The sequence below is a fragment of the Chiloscyllium punctatum genome, chromosome 26 (genome assembly GCF_047496795.1).
Source record: "Chiloscyllium punctatum isolate Juve2018m chromosome 26, sChiPun1.3, whole genome shotgun sequence".
Lineage (NCBI taxonomy): Eukaryota > Metazoa > Chordata > Chondrichthyes > Orectolobiformes > Hemiscylliidae > Chiloscyllium > Chiloscyllium punctatum.
The window spans coordinates 56,134,733-56,151,094 of record NC_092764.1 but is presented as its reverse complement, the minus strand read 5'-3'; the positions used below and the strand labels follow the sequence as shown (position 1 = coordinate 56,151,094).

Here is a 16,362-nt window from a genome sequence, read left to right as displayed (position 1 = left end):
CCATGCCCCTTAGCATAGGGAGCTTGGAGGACTCAACATTTAGACCACTGATTGTAATACAGTATAGATATTCAGATGCATAGCGTGATCTAAATTGGATTGAGGGGCATTTCAGAACTTTATTCTTTTTGGCTACATCAATTATTTCACTAGGAAACAGTCACAAAGGAACTTTGCAAATTCATCAAGATCATCTTTGCCAAGTTGATTTGTCCAACGTATATGCCTTTACTGAAAATTCCAAATACTTCTGGTTCAACAATGTTGAGGAAGCCTATAAATTAATCCCAACAGTATTTTCTGGTTGTCGTTTTTCCTAATCTCAGCTCATATAGATTTTGCTTCCTAACCTTCTGAGTCAAGATCTTTCCCACTACTTCTGTCATGCTTCATCACCAGTACTTTTCATCTTTTTGCATATTGTCTATCTTTTTAAAAGGTGGATCTAATGTCAAAGAAACAGCTCCTTCTTCTTTTGCCAGGACAGATATTAGTGCTAAATAATCAAAGCTGCTTCTTCCTTTATGACCATGTTTAATTCTCTAATCTGCATGACTTTACACCAATTGCCTTTTACTTCAAGATTAGCCAGGTGCACATTTGCTTCAGACTGCAGCCTCCATCCCTTCATGCTTCCCTCCATGGTGACAACCAGCTGACTCTGCACTGCACATGATGGCCTTACTCCATTACAGCCTTGCATTTCATTATTTTATGGACTACAGAAATACTCAAGGCCCCAGTCTGCAAACTACATTATCTCACAGAATCTGACGTGAAGCCAAATAATGGAACAAGTGATTGAAATCTCAGTTATATGGCATTTGAAGAGGGGAGTAGACAAGAGAAAAGATTATGGATAGAAATCCAGAGCCCAGGATCTGGGGAATGGAGGTGCAGACACCAGTGGAATTATGAAAAGAGAGATGCCAGAATTGACAAAGCACATTTGTAGAAGATGACCAACATAGGGAGCAACCAGGCCAGAGATATTCACTTGTCTGATTTATCCCAACAAACATTTACATTAATTATTGACCATTATTTATCAGTTATATTTTCTGAATGCTGGATTCAATTTACCAGATCTTGTGGGCAATATTCCAAATTCTGATACTTGCAAGAAAACGACTGAACTCCCTCTATTCTGACAGTTTCGAGCCAAGACTCTGTGTTTAAGTCTCTGGTACGACACTTCATCCATAACTTTCTAGTTCAGTGAAATGTTTTACCTACAAAGGCACATGTGACATGTCAAGGAAGTCAGCAAGAGGGCCGAACATCTAAATAAAGGGAGAAGCATAAAAGTTTTGATAAGCTAAATTAGTGACAGAACAGGCAAATATAAGATAGTGTATACTAGCCAAAGAGTGCATGCGTCAAGTACATATTACACAGTAATTATAAACAACCAAAAAGGAGGACCTGATTGTTATTTAACAATGTGAATGCTCAGGAAGCACCAAACTTCAGTCCAAATTTTATCATATTCCTTTTTATTGGTATCCAAATGTTCTGCCTGGCAGCACTGCTTCCTACAGCACCAGAGACCCGGATTCAATTCCTGTCTCAGGTGACTGTGTGGAGTTTGCACGTTCTCCCAGTGTCTGCGTGCATTTCTTCCAGATGCTCAGATTTCCTCCCACAGTCACAAAGATTTCACAGGTGAATTGGCCATGCTTAACTGCCCATAGTGTTAGGTGTATTAGTTAGAGGGAAATGGTTCTGGGTGGTTACTCTGAGGGTCGGTGTGCACTGGTTGGGCCAAACAACCTGTTTCCACACTGTAGGGAATCTTAAAAAAAAAAGCCACCCCATGTTCAATTTAACACAAAACAGAAAGGTCAAGGCACTGGACTTGAAATGTTTACTCTGCTTTCACTTCACAGATGCCAGACCTCAGAGTTTCTTCAGCAATTTCAATTTTTTCAGATTTCCACTATCAGTGATTCGGTTTAATTTTTTTAATTTGGAGTGGCATGTTTAGACTTTTGTATCAAGTCACCATTGTATATCAGTACAGCAAAAGACCCAATACTGAATCTACAATATGGCTACAAGAACCACAGCATAGGAGGCAGCCATTCAGCCACTATCCCTGTTCTTTAGGGGAGTATTTCAATCAATTCCATTCCACTCTCTCTATATTTGTTCCCTGTTTATTGATCAGCCCTTTAATTCAATATTCAGCTTGGTTGTCTATTGCATTAAGCAGCTTAGGCTTGTCACAAGTCCCTTCTTCTATTTCATTTATACCTCTATATCTGCAAAAACCAGGGACTTGTGTTTTTCTTCCTCACGGAGATGTCGTTGTGTCTGAACTCAAGCCCCTCTGAAGGATTGCTATTGTTCAATTAATGATTTTCCCATCAAATTTTGATTTCAATTCACCTGAGCCAGTTCCTTTTTCAATGCAAAGTTAGACCTCCTTCTGCTAAGTATTTTTTTTAAGTTTAATGAAACTTTATCCTTTCCTATAAATTACAGATTTCAGTAAGGCATTTGATAAGGTTCCCCATGGTAGGTTATTGCACAAAATACAGAGGCATGGGATTGAAGTTGTTTTCACACTTTCAGTCAGAAACTGGCCAGCTGGACAGGGGTGACTGTATGATGGGAAATTGGGGTTTAGATCAGAGTGGTACTGGAAATGCACAGGTCAGGCAGCATCCGAGGAGCAGGAAAATCGACATTTCGGGCAAAAGCCCTTCATCAGGAAATGCTCATCCTGGAGTTCAGTTACAAATGGTGTACCACAAGGATCTGCTTTGGGTCCACTGCTGTTTGTCATTTTTCTAAACGACCAGGATGAGGACGGAGAAGGATGGGTTAGTAAATTTGCAGATTACACTAAGGTCGGTAAAGTTGTGGATAGTACAGAAGGATGTTGTAGGTTACAGAGGGACAGAGATGGGCTGAGGTGTGGCAAATAGAGTTTAATGCAGAAAACCGTGAGGTGATTCACTTTGGAAGGAGCAACAGCAGTGCAGAGTACTGGGCTAATGCGAAGATTCTTGGTAGTGTAGATGAGTAGAGCGACCTCTGTGTCCATGTACATAGATCACTGAAAGTTGCCACCCAGGTTGATAGGGTTTTAAGGCGGCATATGATGGGTTAACTTTTATTAGTAGAGGGATCAAGTTTCAGAACCATGAGGTCATGCTGCAGCTGTATAAAACTCTGCACTTGGAGTATTGCATACACTTTTGGTCACCGTATTATGGGAAGGATGTGGAAGCTTTGGAAAGGATTCAGAGGAGATTTACTAGGATGTTGCCTGGTATGGAAGGAAGGTCTTATGAGGAAAGGCTGAGGGACTTGAGGCTGTTTTTATTGGACTTCAGAAGGTTGAGAGGTGACTTAATTGAGACATGTAAGATAATCAGAGGGTTAGATAGGGTGGACAATGACAGCCTTTTTCCAAGGATGGTGATGGCTAGCATGATGGGGCATAGCTTTAAATTGGGGGGTAAAGATACAAGTCAGATATCAGACATAGTTTCTTTACTCAGTAGTAGACTGACCAACTTTAAGAGCATTTAAACGGTCATTGGATACACATGAATAAAAATGGAAGTGTAGGTTTGATGGGCTTCAGGTTGGTTTCACAGTCAGTACATCATCGAGGGCCGAAGGGCCTGAACTGCACTGTAATGTTCTATTCTACACCTAATGATTACTGCTTCGCGAATGCTTTCCCATTGATACATGTTGTACTTAATTCTTCAAATCTAGATCCAACACCACTTTCTTCCTCACTGAACTGATTATTCAATACAACTCATCCAGCACATCTTTGTACTTTTCAGTTACTACTCCAGTCTGAATTAGGTCAAATTAAATAACCTGTTATTAAGTCAGAGAGATATACAGCACAGAAACAGACCCTTCAGTCCCCAACGCGCCCATGCCGACCATATAACCCAACCCAATCTAGTCTCACCTGCCAGGAACCAGCCCATATCCCTCCAAACCCTTCCTTTTCATATACCCACCCAGATGCCTTTTAAATGTTGCAATTGTACTAGCCTCCATTTCCTCTGGCAGCTCATTCCATACACATGCCACCTTCTGCATGGAAAAGGTGCCCCTTAGGACTCCCTCATATCTTTCCTCTCTCACCCATGCTTAGAATTAGAATTACAATTACCTTTGTTGTCACATGCACTCAAATGAATGCAGTGAAAGGTATGCAACGTCACCACTTATATTGCCATCTCAGGTATAAGATACTAGGTATGGATACTAGGGTTTGGTACAAACTTGAAAGAATAATAAAAGTCCAGCATACGAAAAAAAAAAGATATGAAATGCAGTCCATTTTACAAGGTCCACACCAGCACCTAACCTCCAGACTGTATCAGGCAAAGTCTCCAGACCACGCCAGGCATCAAAACTTGAGACCTTGCTTCCCCGCAGTGGGGCCTCCAGTTAGGACTTGTCTCCCCACACAAGTCTCCCAGCGCCAGCCTCCGGTCTGGAGTTACCACCTCCATTCCCCTCTGAGTAAGTCTGAAAAATTAGAAGCTTGAAAAGAGGACGAAAAGATAAGGTAAGATGGAACGGAGGAACTCTGGCTGGAGCATCCTCTGTTGCCATCTTGGACCAGAATAAGTGAATCCCTGAGGTGGGGACTGTCACACACTCACTGCTGCAAGCTATACAGCAGTCCAGCAGCTTCATGGGAGCTCCAACTCCAAGCATTCCTGTTACTGCAGGTCAATTAGAGATGGGAAACAAATGCCAGCCACGATGGTGAATAGGGAAATACTATTATCTCTAATTGCAGAATCCATCCAAAAAGGTTTTTCACTTAACATTACACAGAATTTGAAAACGGGACAAGTTTCCTCACAGAGGGTCAGTGCAAGCATTTATGTACATGAGCTCCAAACTCTGTTTCAAATTTGCTGAAGCTGACTATCTACTCCAACTCTAATTTCTGACCTTGTATGCATCCTTTTTCATCTTTGATATCTCAGCCTTATGCACATGCCATGCAAAATTAACCCATGCCCCCAAAGTATTAACCTCCCAGTTACAAATTTTAATGTAGTAGATACTAGAGCAAAATGTGTACAGTGATAAAACTGCTAAAAGGAAAACTTATGATAAATATCAGAAAAAAATTTCACATGAAGACAAAAATCTTTGTTTCTACATGTGACTGCCTATACAGAAAGTAGTTGATGGGAGATAATATTCTAATTTGAAACAAAATGTAAAGCTAATTGGTTAAGTTCACTGATAATGCCCTCATTTGATTTTGTCATAGTTTTGAGTACTGAGGAAAAAAGTGGCAGCCAAATAAAAGTTGCTTCAATGAACTAATTTAGTTAAATTATTTTTCAACTTATCAAGTATCATTTACACTAAGATCAAAATGGATAAGTTATTGTTGTTCTCCGGAAATTGTTTATTGTCTTGACGGTTGTCCTCCAACAAACAACCCTGAAAAAAGTGACAGATTGAGCGGCATAAAACTTCCGAAGATCAAGGGGTGCAACTACAGATATTCAAACATGCTTCATTTCTCCAAGTTTACTGTCGACTTCAGGTGAAGTGTCGATAACCGGAACAACAAAACGCGGATAAAACCCTCAGCATTAAAGTACATTCAATGCATAGTATTTTAAAATAAAACGAAACATAAACACGATCGTTTGATCCGACATGAGAAGGTGAAAATTCTTCGCCAGCTGACGAACTTCTTGCAGCAATGGGATCGCACTGAGGGGGAGGAAAAAGCCAAAGAATGTCGTGCTGGAAAAACACTGCCGTTCAGGCAGCACCCGAGGACCATCATTCCTAATGAAGGGCTTATGCCCGTAACGTCGACTCTCCTGCTCCTCAATGCTGCCTGACCAGCTGTGCTTTTCCAGCAACACTCTTCCACTCTGATCTCCGGTCCTCACTTTCTCCTGAGAGAAGAAAAACCAAAGCTCTTGCAATAAAAAAGAAATCTGCAGACTAATCAGTATTAGTTTTTAATTGGTCTAACCAACAGCAGCCTTTAACGGGGAGGGGTTGCTGAAGAGAACTAGGGATTGGTAATGAGACTGAAGGATCCGACAGTCCCGCCAAACCTGGTAAGTAGATAAAATAGTCTAAATTGGTCTCTTCGACAGAGGAAAGAGCGGGTATTCCAATGTGAAGGATTGGTAAATTGAGGACTGAAGTGAACTGAGGCTTAAACGGGGAAACTTTAAATCACTTTCTCGCTCTGATGGACCCACAAGGGTGGCGCGAGGTTGACGGCTCACGTTCGTCCGGTTCTTTCAAAAAAAAATTCAAATCTTAACAGCGAAAAGCGCAGCGTCATTACCGCCAGCAGCAGCCTGTTACTGGTCGCCCGCTTGTCTTTCTCACAACTCGATTCTGGGAATAGATCACTGCGTGTAGATTCCCGACCCAGGTCTATGCCGCCATTGTTAAGCCTAAAAATATCGCTGCCTTTTTCTTCCATTTCCAGCTCCAGCTCCAGCACCAGCCCCTTGGCCAGGCCCGAACCCCCACCCCCTCGAGCAGGCACGTCGGCCGCCTCACACCGCATTGTCATGTGCGCACCGCGCCCAATAAACCCGCCTGCACGACTCTCATTCCGGACCCTCCCCCGCTTCGCCGCCATTTCAGAGCCAGACCAACGCAACGCTTAAGCGAGTTAATGAAGAGAAGGGGGGAAACATACACTTACCCCCGCAGCGCCCGAAACTCCGGCCGATCGCAGTATGGCGACCAACGGCACCAGGCCCCTCCCAGCCCCTGCGTGTGGGGTGGTGGGGGAAGTAGGAGGCACCCCTTACAGCTGAGGTAGGACGCATGCTCCTGGCGAGTGGCAGCGCAATGCACTACGGTACCTGTAGTTCTATCAAAAGTTCAGTGTTGAAAGTGGGTGAATGAGGGAACTACAATATCCATAGTACAATACAGGTGTACGTATGTGGGAGCGTTCGGAAGGAAGTAGGGATAAATTCGGATGGTGCAAGTGTTAGATTGGGTAATGCTTGCGTTTCAACCTTCTATGTTTTATAAAAAAGGTGTTTGTAGTTATGCAGAATTGATCTTGTTTTTAGCTATTTTTTGAGCCCTCTGAATTTCTCCTTTCCCAACAATTTCTAGTCTCATAAGTCAAACTAGGGATAGGATTTGCGTTAGTAGTTACAGGCTTCTAGTAGCTAAATATTTTGTTTTTGTAGGCGAACACTTTAATCCTAAATTTCGGTTGTATTTTTTCTATTTTCACGTGATTAAAAAGCAGTTTTGAATTATTTTCCTCCATTTCAATTGATTAACCTTAAAAACAAATGAAAGCTCTACTGTTCCATGTACTTAAATTCAGAGCTGCTCATCCGAGTAACCCAGTGTACGACCAGTTGCATCATGTAGGATTTGAGAGCTCTTGAAATATCCCTCAGACCAGTCTTCTCCAAAACATGACTTCGTTGGTTTCAATTTCTTTGAAGTCAATTATGTTTCGACAGCAAACTGCTGCTTGAATCATACATATATAGCAAGTTGGTAATTTTGAATGTGGCTTTTATTAGATTAATATACATAATCCGTATTCCAATTGTGGAATGGAATTGGCCTAGTTTGAACAACCTACTATCATGAGGTGAAGAATAAGTAAGATAGAGAAGAATAATGGACATCTTTAACTCACAAGTTAAAAATCAGAACTCATTGAAGGGAGGTGGGAAGAAAATTGTATAGGAAACTTTTTAAAAACCTATATTAAATTATGTTGCTGTAATATCAAGTAAATATTTATGCATGATAAATGATGTCAGTGCAGTCTTAGTCCAACTGATGTATTTCGCTACTGGGTTGAATGCTTATATTGGCCAAAAAATCTGAGATGAGTCAATAAAGCCTTCAATCTGAAAAGAAGGAAATTTATATTGAGGCTTTCACAACCTGAAGTCTTCCTGACGATGAAGTTAGACATCCCAAAGTGCTTCAACAAGCCTTATCATTCAAACATGTTCAATGAACCAAAGAAGAAAATATTTGGCAGATGACCAAACTCTTTTTTCCAAAGTGTTAGGTTTTAAAGGAGGGGAGAGAGGTTGTATTGAGGTAGCTGAACACATAGTATTGTGTAATATGCAATCAGATCCTTTGGTTCAACTCATCCATGCCGACCAGATATCTTAAATTAATATAGTCCCATTTGCCAGCATTTGGCCCATATCCCTCTAAACCTTTCCTATTCATATATCTATCCAGTTGCCTTTTAAATTGTAATTTACCAGCCTCCACCACTTCCTCCAGCAGCTCATTCCATACAAACACTACCCTTTTGCCACTTAGATCACTTTAAAATCTTTCCTGTCTTGCCTTCATCCTTTGTCTGCTAGTTTTGGATTCACTGTATTCATGTCCCTCTGTAAGATCAGCCTGGTTTATCCTCAGGCTCCAATGCTCCAGTGAAAATAGCCCCAGCCTATTCAGCCTATCCCTATAACTCAAGCCCTCCAACCCTGGCAACATCTTGTCAATCTTTTCTGAACCCTTTCAAGTTTCACAACTTCTTTCTGAGAGCAGGGAGACCAGGATTGAATAGAGTATTCAAAAAGCGGCCTAACCAATGTCCTGTCCAGCCACAACGTGACACCCCAATCCCTACACTTAATGTTCTGAGTAATAAAGGCAAGCATACCAAACCACCTTCACTACACTGTCTACCCATGACTCCACTTACAAGGAACTATAAAACTGCACCAGAAGGTCTGTTTGTTCGACAAAGTTCCCCAGGACCCTAGCATCGTGTATAAGTCCTGCCTTTATTTGCCTTACCAAAATTCAACGCCTCGTATTTATCTAAATTAAACTGCACCTGCACTCTTAGGCCCATTTGTACTCTAAGGTAGCCTTCTTTATTAACCACTTTACCAATAATTTTGGTATCATCTGGTAACTTATTCACATCCAAATCATTTATATAAATGACAAAAAGCAGTGGACCCAGCACCGATCCTTAGGGCCCATCGTTGGTCACAGGCCTCCAGTTTGAAAACCGAAACTCCACCACCACCCTCTAGCTCCCACCTTCCAGCCAATTTTGTATCCAAATGGCTAGCTCTCCATGGATTGCATGTTGTTTAACTTAGCTAACCAGCCTACCATGCAGAACCTTGTTGATCACCTGACTGAAGTTTGTATGGACAACATCCACCGCTCTGCGTTCATCAATCTTGTTTGTCACTTCAAAAAACAAGTTAGTGAGACACAATTTCCCATGCACAAAGCTATGTTGACAATCCCTTACCAGTTCTTGCTTTTTCAAATACATGTAAATCCTGTCCCTCAGACCCCCTCCATGAATTTACCGACCATTGACGTCATGCTCACTGGTCCACAGTTCTCTGTATTATGGACCAGGCCAAACCCCCTCAAAACATTTCAAGAAAGTAGCCCGGACCCTAAGCAGGTGTAAGGTGGATATTCCAAGAGTGATGTAGCTGGCCCAAACACTTAGTTTTAAACATAACAGAATTTATTTGCTAAATTACTAAATGAAACACAAACAAAAGAGAACAGAATATAGAATAGTTTAACCTATCTGAAAACCCAACAGATTATCCCAACCTAATGATGCTGTTCCCCAACTTGTGTTGTGAAGATGTGGGTGTATTTTAAGAGAGTTAAAAGCAGCAGAACTACTGGACACAGCACCAAGTGTTCTCAATAAGGCAACAATGTAACTCGATTAGCTCATTGTCTGGAGACAAAACAAATTTGAATTCGGCCAATCAGTTTAAATTATACCACGAAAATTACCAAATTCCAATCAAGTTTGAATTGAATATATTGACAATCTTAAAAGCCAATGACACAACCTGATGCTCTGGGGTATAAGACCAGGGAAAATTGAACAGTTGAGAGGAGAACTGACAAGCCCAGCATGTAAACAGACTACCTGAAAAATAAGACTCTAAAAAAGGTACCTTTTCGATCATTTTCCTGTGCCGCAGAAATTCCTAAGAAGAAAAGAAGACACAGGAAGATCCGAATAGAAGAATGAAAGTTGCCTGATTTTGAGATAAGAAGTCTTGTAAATTGTAATTGGGAGTTTTATCGGACTAGTATTATAGGAGGGAAAGTAACAGATAGTTTAGAGTAAGGAGTAGTAAATAGTTGTTAGTTAATTATTCTCTGTTATATTTTAAGAAATAGAGCTGTTAATATTTACTTTATATAGTCCTTGGGCACTCAAACCTTTACAGATTACTGCACTAGAAAAATCTTTTGTGTTGCTAGTTTTAAATTAAGCGAAGAGGGTCACCTTAGATTACAATAGGATCTGGACCAGATGGGTCAATGGGCTGAGAAGTGGCAGATGGAGTTTAATTCAGATAAATGCGAGGTGCTGCATTATGGGAAAGCAACTCTAAGCAGGACTTATACACTTAATGGTAAGGTCCTAGGGAGTGTTGCTGAACAAAGAGACCTTGGAGTGCAGGTTCATAGCTCCTTGAAAGTGGAGTCGCAGGTAGTTAGGATAGTGAAGAAGGCGCTTGGTATGCTATCATTATTGGTCAGAGTATTGAGTACAGAAGTTGGGAGGTCATGTTGCGACTGTACAGAACATTGGTTAGGCCAATTGGAATATTGCATGCAGTTCTGGTCTCCTTCATGTCGGAAAGATGTTGTGAAACTTGAAAGGATTCAGAAAAGATTTACAAGGATGTTGTCAGGATTGGACGAGTTGAGCAATAGGGAGAGGCGGAATAGGCTGGGGATGTTTTCCCTGGAGCGTCGAAGGCTGAGGGTAACCTTATAGAGGTTTACAAAATTATGAGGGGCATGGATAGGATAAATAGACAAAGTCTTTTTCCCTGGGGTGGGGGAGTCCAGAACTAGAGGGCATAGGTTTAGGTTGACCCTCTGATTATCTTATAAGTCTCAATTAAGTCACCCCTCAACCTCCTCCTCTCTAATAACAGCCTCAAGTCCCTCAACCTTTTCTCATAAGACCTTCCTCCCATACCAGGCAACATCCAAGTAAATCACCTCTGAACCCTTTCCAAAGCTTCCACATTGTTCATATAATGCGGTGACCAGTACTGCAGACAATTCTCAAAATGCGACCACAACAGAGTTTTGTACAGCTACAGCATGGCCTCATGGTTCCGAAACTCATTCCCTTTAGTAATAAAAACTAACACACCTATGCCTGTCAACCTGGGTGGCAAGTTTGAAGGATCTATGTACATGGACACCAAGATCTCTCTGCTCATCTACACTACGTAGAATCTTACCATTTGCCCAGTACTCTGCACTCCTGTTCCTCCTTCCGAAGTGAATCACCTCACACTTTTCTGCATTAAACTCCATTTGCCACCTCTCAGCGCAACTCTGCAGCTTATCTATGTCCATCTGTAACCTACTACATACTGAACTGAACTGAATTGAATTGAATTGAATTTATTGTCACATGTACTAAGGCACAGTGAAAAGCTTTGTCTTGCGAGCAATACAGGCAGTTCACAGAGTTAAGTAGCATAGATCGTAAATAATAGGTAAACAGCGGCAAAAACACAAACACAGGCAAATTTTAAGAGTTTGTGAGTCCATTCAGTATTCTAACAACAGTAGGGTAGAAACTGTTTTGAAACCAGCTGGAGCATGTACAACCTCTACCGATGGAAAACATTGCCAGGGTGGGATGGATCTTTGAGAATGCTGGTGGCCTTTTCTTGACAACAAGCCTGGTAAATGGATTCTATAGATGGGAGGTTGGCCTTTGTGATTGTCCGGGCTGAGTTCACCACACTCTGTAACCGCCTCTGACCTTGAATGGTACAGTTGTCGTACCAGGTGGTGATACATCCAGACAGAATGCGCTCGATGGTGCACTTATAAAAGTTGGCAAGGGTATTTGCCATCATGCCAAACTTCCGCTGTCTGAGGAAGAAGAGATATTGTTGGGCCTTTGTAACCAGTGTGTTCACATGAAGAGTCCAAGAAAGCTTGTTGTGGATGACCACTCCCAGGAGCTTGACACTCTCCACTCGTTCCACCTCTGTGCTGTTAATGTGTAGGGGGGCATGAGTAACATCCCACCGAAAGTCAATAATGAGTTCCTTGGTTTTGCTGGCATTGACAGCTAGATTGTTCTCAGTGTACCATTTTCCAGGTCTTCCACCTCCTGTCTGTAGTCTGTTTCATCGCCATCTGATATTTGACCGACTATAGTGGTGTCATCAGCAAACTTGTAAATGGCATTAGTCTGGTATTTGGCGATGCAGTCATGGGTATACAGTGAGTATTGTAGGGGGCTGAGTACGCATCCCTGGGCGGGGGGGGGGGGGGGGGGGGGGGGGGGGGCGGTGGTGCCAGCACTCTGTGCCAGAGACCTGTGCCCTATTGCTTACTCCTGGTAAGTACTCCCCTCCCCCCCCTCCCCAAAAGTATCCAAAACTTGCTGAGGGGATCCCTGCACTGCCTGCCAGTTCCCTTTCCACCCCCGACGGTAACCCATTTACCTTCTTTTTTTACCTGAGGTATGATTACCTCCCTGTAACTCCTCTCAATAACACACCCTGCCTCCCGAATGATCCAATGTTCATCCAGCTCCAGTTCCCTAACGTGGTTTTCAAGGAGCTGGAGTTGGGTGCACTTTCTGAAGATGCAGGCAGCAGGGACACATTCTGCAGGAGGAACATTCAACTGCTCTAACCTCCATTCCCACTATTCTAAATTCCCGATAAGCCTACTGAAAACTAAAAGAGAGGGGAAAAAAATGACTTGCCACCTCATCAATGCAGCACACAGAATCTTTTTCTTTGGTTAGAGGAGGAGGAGGAGGATGGGCGGCAGACACTACTGAGGTCGTGTTTCAGAGAAAGCAACCACCCAACTATAAAGCCTCACTTACCCAGCAGTCTCGTGTTCACTCCTGCTCAGTGTGCGCTCTGCTTATACACGAGGTAAGTTTTTAAACTTTACTCCTGCCTTCCCATCGGGCCTCTTGTCCTCACTGTCTGTCCTCCCACTGCAACTGCCGCTGAGAAAATGAAGATAATGGTGCAGTCAATAAAATCTGAACTCCACAAGAACTGAGGAAGACAGATCTCAAAGAATTGTAAGAGTCCCCAGAAACTGAGACCAAGGCAGAGAGGATTGAAAACAAAAACCAGAATTTGAAAATCCACCTGACAGATAGGTGGCAATGAAGGCTAGTGAGCATTAAGGAAGTGGTGAGATAGGTTGTGATGTACATTGTGGGAGCTTGGGTTTCTGATTTTTGAATTAATAACTGGTCTATTCTTTTGTGTGGCTGAAGTTAATTATTAACTTGTAAGCATTTAAGTGTGTCCTTTAAAACTGTTTTTGAAGCCTGGCTTTAAAATTAATGGGTTTTGAGCACCAGTAATGGACTTCCATTAATTTTAGGTTCTTTTGCTGTTCAACTGATAAATTATGGGGCCTCAAATTTTATTCAACAATTTAGGAACTTTTTTTAAGCTTTAAGGAAATGTTCATTTTCTCACTTCTAACAGTTTGTTTAACAAAACATTTATAGTTTAATTTTCATCAACTTCAATCATTGTATGATGTAACAGGAACATAGGTTACCAATGTCGGAAATTTGTTCGGAGAGTCCTCATTTTCATTGTGTTTTCTGAAGAAAAGCATTATGCCTTTAATGCAAACAGCCTTGATGACACCATTATCAATCAGCATACTGGGAGTACTCATTTCCTTTACTATAACTTATGGATCTCCAGAGAAGTATATCTCTTCCAAACCATGGCATGGAAATGCTTGTAGATATTTATTGTATATTCCCTCATAACCAGCTGGTTGATAACAGAACAACCCTTCTTTTTCTCTTCAACTTTCTTAGCAGGAATCATCTTGTCAGGAAAATATCAGAAAGAAAAAGCCTACTGCATCTGGTATTCTCAGGCAGTCTGCCATCCAAGTATTAAACTGCCCTGATCCTGCTGAGCTTCCATGATCAGACATCTTCTGATGAGTATGGCCATAGGTACTGGCTAAGGGAGATATCCAGCTGAGCGCGACTTTACGCTTAACTTTTGACTTTTGAGTCGGACAATCCTATGAAGTTTTTGAAATAAGACGGCTAATTAGAATAGTGTTCCTGAGAAGGAAGTATTAGTTAAGTCCCAGACCAGAAGTATTGGGCCAAAACTCCAAAGTGGTTACTAAAAGCTGAGTACAATGAAGCTCAGGTGTACGATAATTCCAGGAAGAAGATATTTGCAGTTCTAATCTGAAAGCTAAAATCACAAATGACCTAAACTTATCAAGGTGTTACATACAGGGACACTGGTATGGGTATTATAAGTAGTGTGCTTTGGCTACTGTACCAGTGGAGTATTTTGGGTACTAAACAAAAACTGTTTTGTTTTCTTTTGAAGGAGTATTTTAAATTTAATGGGATTTTTCTATGTGCTTAAAATCTTTGCATTTGTATTGTAAGTAAATCATTTGGATTATTTTATCTTTTTGAATAAACTTCCATTTTATTGTTGAAACAATATCTACAGCATTGCATACTTGTGTTTCAGCAAGAAGTAATTTCATTAAAACTAAAACAAATCAAGATATGATTTATCAAGCCAGGTTCCACCAATAACATCAGATGGGTTCATAACAGTGACAGAGATGCAAATGGTCATGTTGGTGATGATGGATATGTATTCTGAGTACACCTCAGGTAAGCGCCATACTAAATGACCTGATTCAGCCTTGAACAGTTGCCAGAACAAGGAATGGAGTCCTGGATAGACAACATAATGTTTTTTGATAAGGATCCAATAACAACTCTTCAGTCCATCCAATAATTCACTAGAAAAGAATTTTTACATATCCATTTAATACAAGCAGAGTGAAAATCAGTGATGGTGGCAGCTTGTGAGAGATGGTGGTGAGGTGACGCTGGCTGTCAGCATATGTGTCACCGAGAAAAAGCATGTCAATGGGGAATTGAAGGTAGCCAAAAATACATCTTTTGATACTTTTAGTAGTGTACAGGAATCAAAAGAGAAGTTTTTGCCGAAGATTTTCTGGCTATGGTTGGTTAAATCAGAATGTAACCATGCCATGCCAGTCCTGCAAAACTTGACAATAGTCAGGAGATGCTGGAGGAAGATGCCATGTTCAACCATGTTAGAAGCTACAGACAAGTCAGGAAAGATGACAAGGGATAGTTATAGCAGTAACAGTTATATTGTATGTAGCAGTTATATTGCATGTGATGTGTAATTTTGAACAGGACTGTTTTAATAGTGTGGTGGGGTGGAAACCTGATTGGAGGAAATTAAGAATTGAAAAATGGCAGATTTGGGAGGCAACAATGAAGCCAAGGACCTTGGATAGTAAAGGAAGATTGGAGATGAGGCAGTAGTTAACAAGTATAAGATTTTTTTGAAGAGGGGTTGGTTGAAAATAGGTTTGAAGGAGAAGGGTTAGTTCATGTGAAGAGGGAGTTCATGTGACAGGGAAATGAAATTTAAATAAAATATTGTGCATTATTTTATTTGTTTGTGGAATATGGGAATCACTGACATGACAGTGCCTATTCAAAAATGCCCTTGAGAAAGTCCATGTAGCATCTATAAAACAACATTGCTGTTGGGGCAGGATTTTGAGCAAGTGACAATCAAGGTATTGTAATATAATTACAAATCAATTTTGTGTATTACTTCAAGAGGAACTTTGAGGTGGTGGTCGTCCCATTCAATGTTGTTCTTCTTATTGGAATTTAGAGGTTCGGAAGTTGTTGTTGAAAGAGCTTAGGTTTCAAAAGTTTAGCCTCTACCATTTATACCACCTCTTTAAGGATACCACTACCAAACATAGCTTCCTATCCTCTCCACTGTAAGCATTCTGTAGGAACAACTCACCCTGACCCACTACACCACCGTTCCTAATAATTCCTAACCACGCCCCCCCCCCCCCCCCCCCCCCCCAAACCATGGCACCTTCCAATGCCATCACAGAACATGCAACACTTGCCCACTCACCTCCTCCTTCCTTACTGTCCAAGATCCCAAATACACTTTCGAGGCAAAGCAGGGTTTTACTTGCAGGAGACTAGATTGAGAGAAGTGTATTGGCTGTTCACAATGTGGTCTCCTTTATATTGGCAAGATGAATGCAGACCAAGAAAACACTTGCAGTATACTTCTGCTCTGTCTGTAAGAATGACCCCAATTTCTTGCCAATTCAGTGAACCATCTTGTCCTCCGGCTAACATTTCTGTTCTGGGCCTGCTACTGTGTTCCCGTGAAGCACAATGCAAGATGGAGGAGCGACACCTCATTTTCTACTTAGGCACTTTACAGGCTGTAGGATTTAATGTTGAATTCCACAACTTCAGAGCAT

General features: G+C 41.4%; 1 protein-coding gene and 1 pseudogene across 5 annotated transcripts in view; both read right to left on the bottom strand.

Moving 5' to 3' along the window:
* Window positions 1–6,814, bottom strand: part of nutf2 (nuclear transport factor 2) — a 45,811-nt gene extending 38,997 nt beyond the window's left edge. For 2 of the 5 annotated variants that reach the window (XM_072547459.1, XM_072547454.1), the window contains exon 1: window positions 6,695–6,814. The gene's annotated coding sequence lies outside the window, so the exon portion shown is untranslated. Of the gene's footprint in view, window positions 1–1,083; window positions 1,233–6,325; window positions 6,487–6,688 lie in introns of those variants that run through there. The other 3 variants (XM_072547455.1, XM_072547457.1, XM_072547458.1) reach the window with 3 other exon arrangements.
* Window positions 6,815–13,548: 6,734 nt separating this feature from the next.
* On the bottom strand, window positions 13,549–13,865 carry LOC140496230 (large ribosomal subunit protein eL31-like; annotated as a pseudogene).
* Window positions 13,866–16,362: the final 2,497 nt, after the last annotated feature.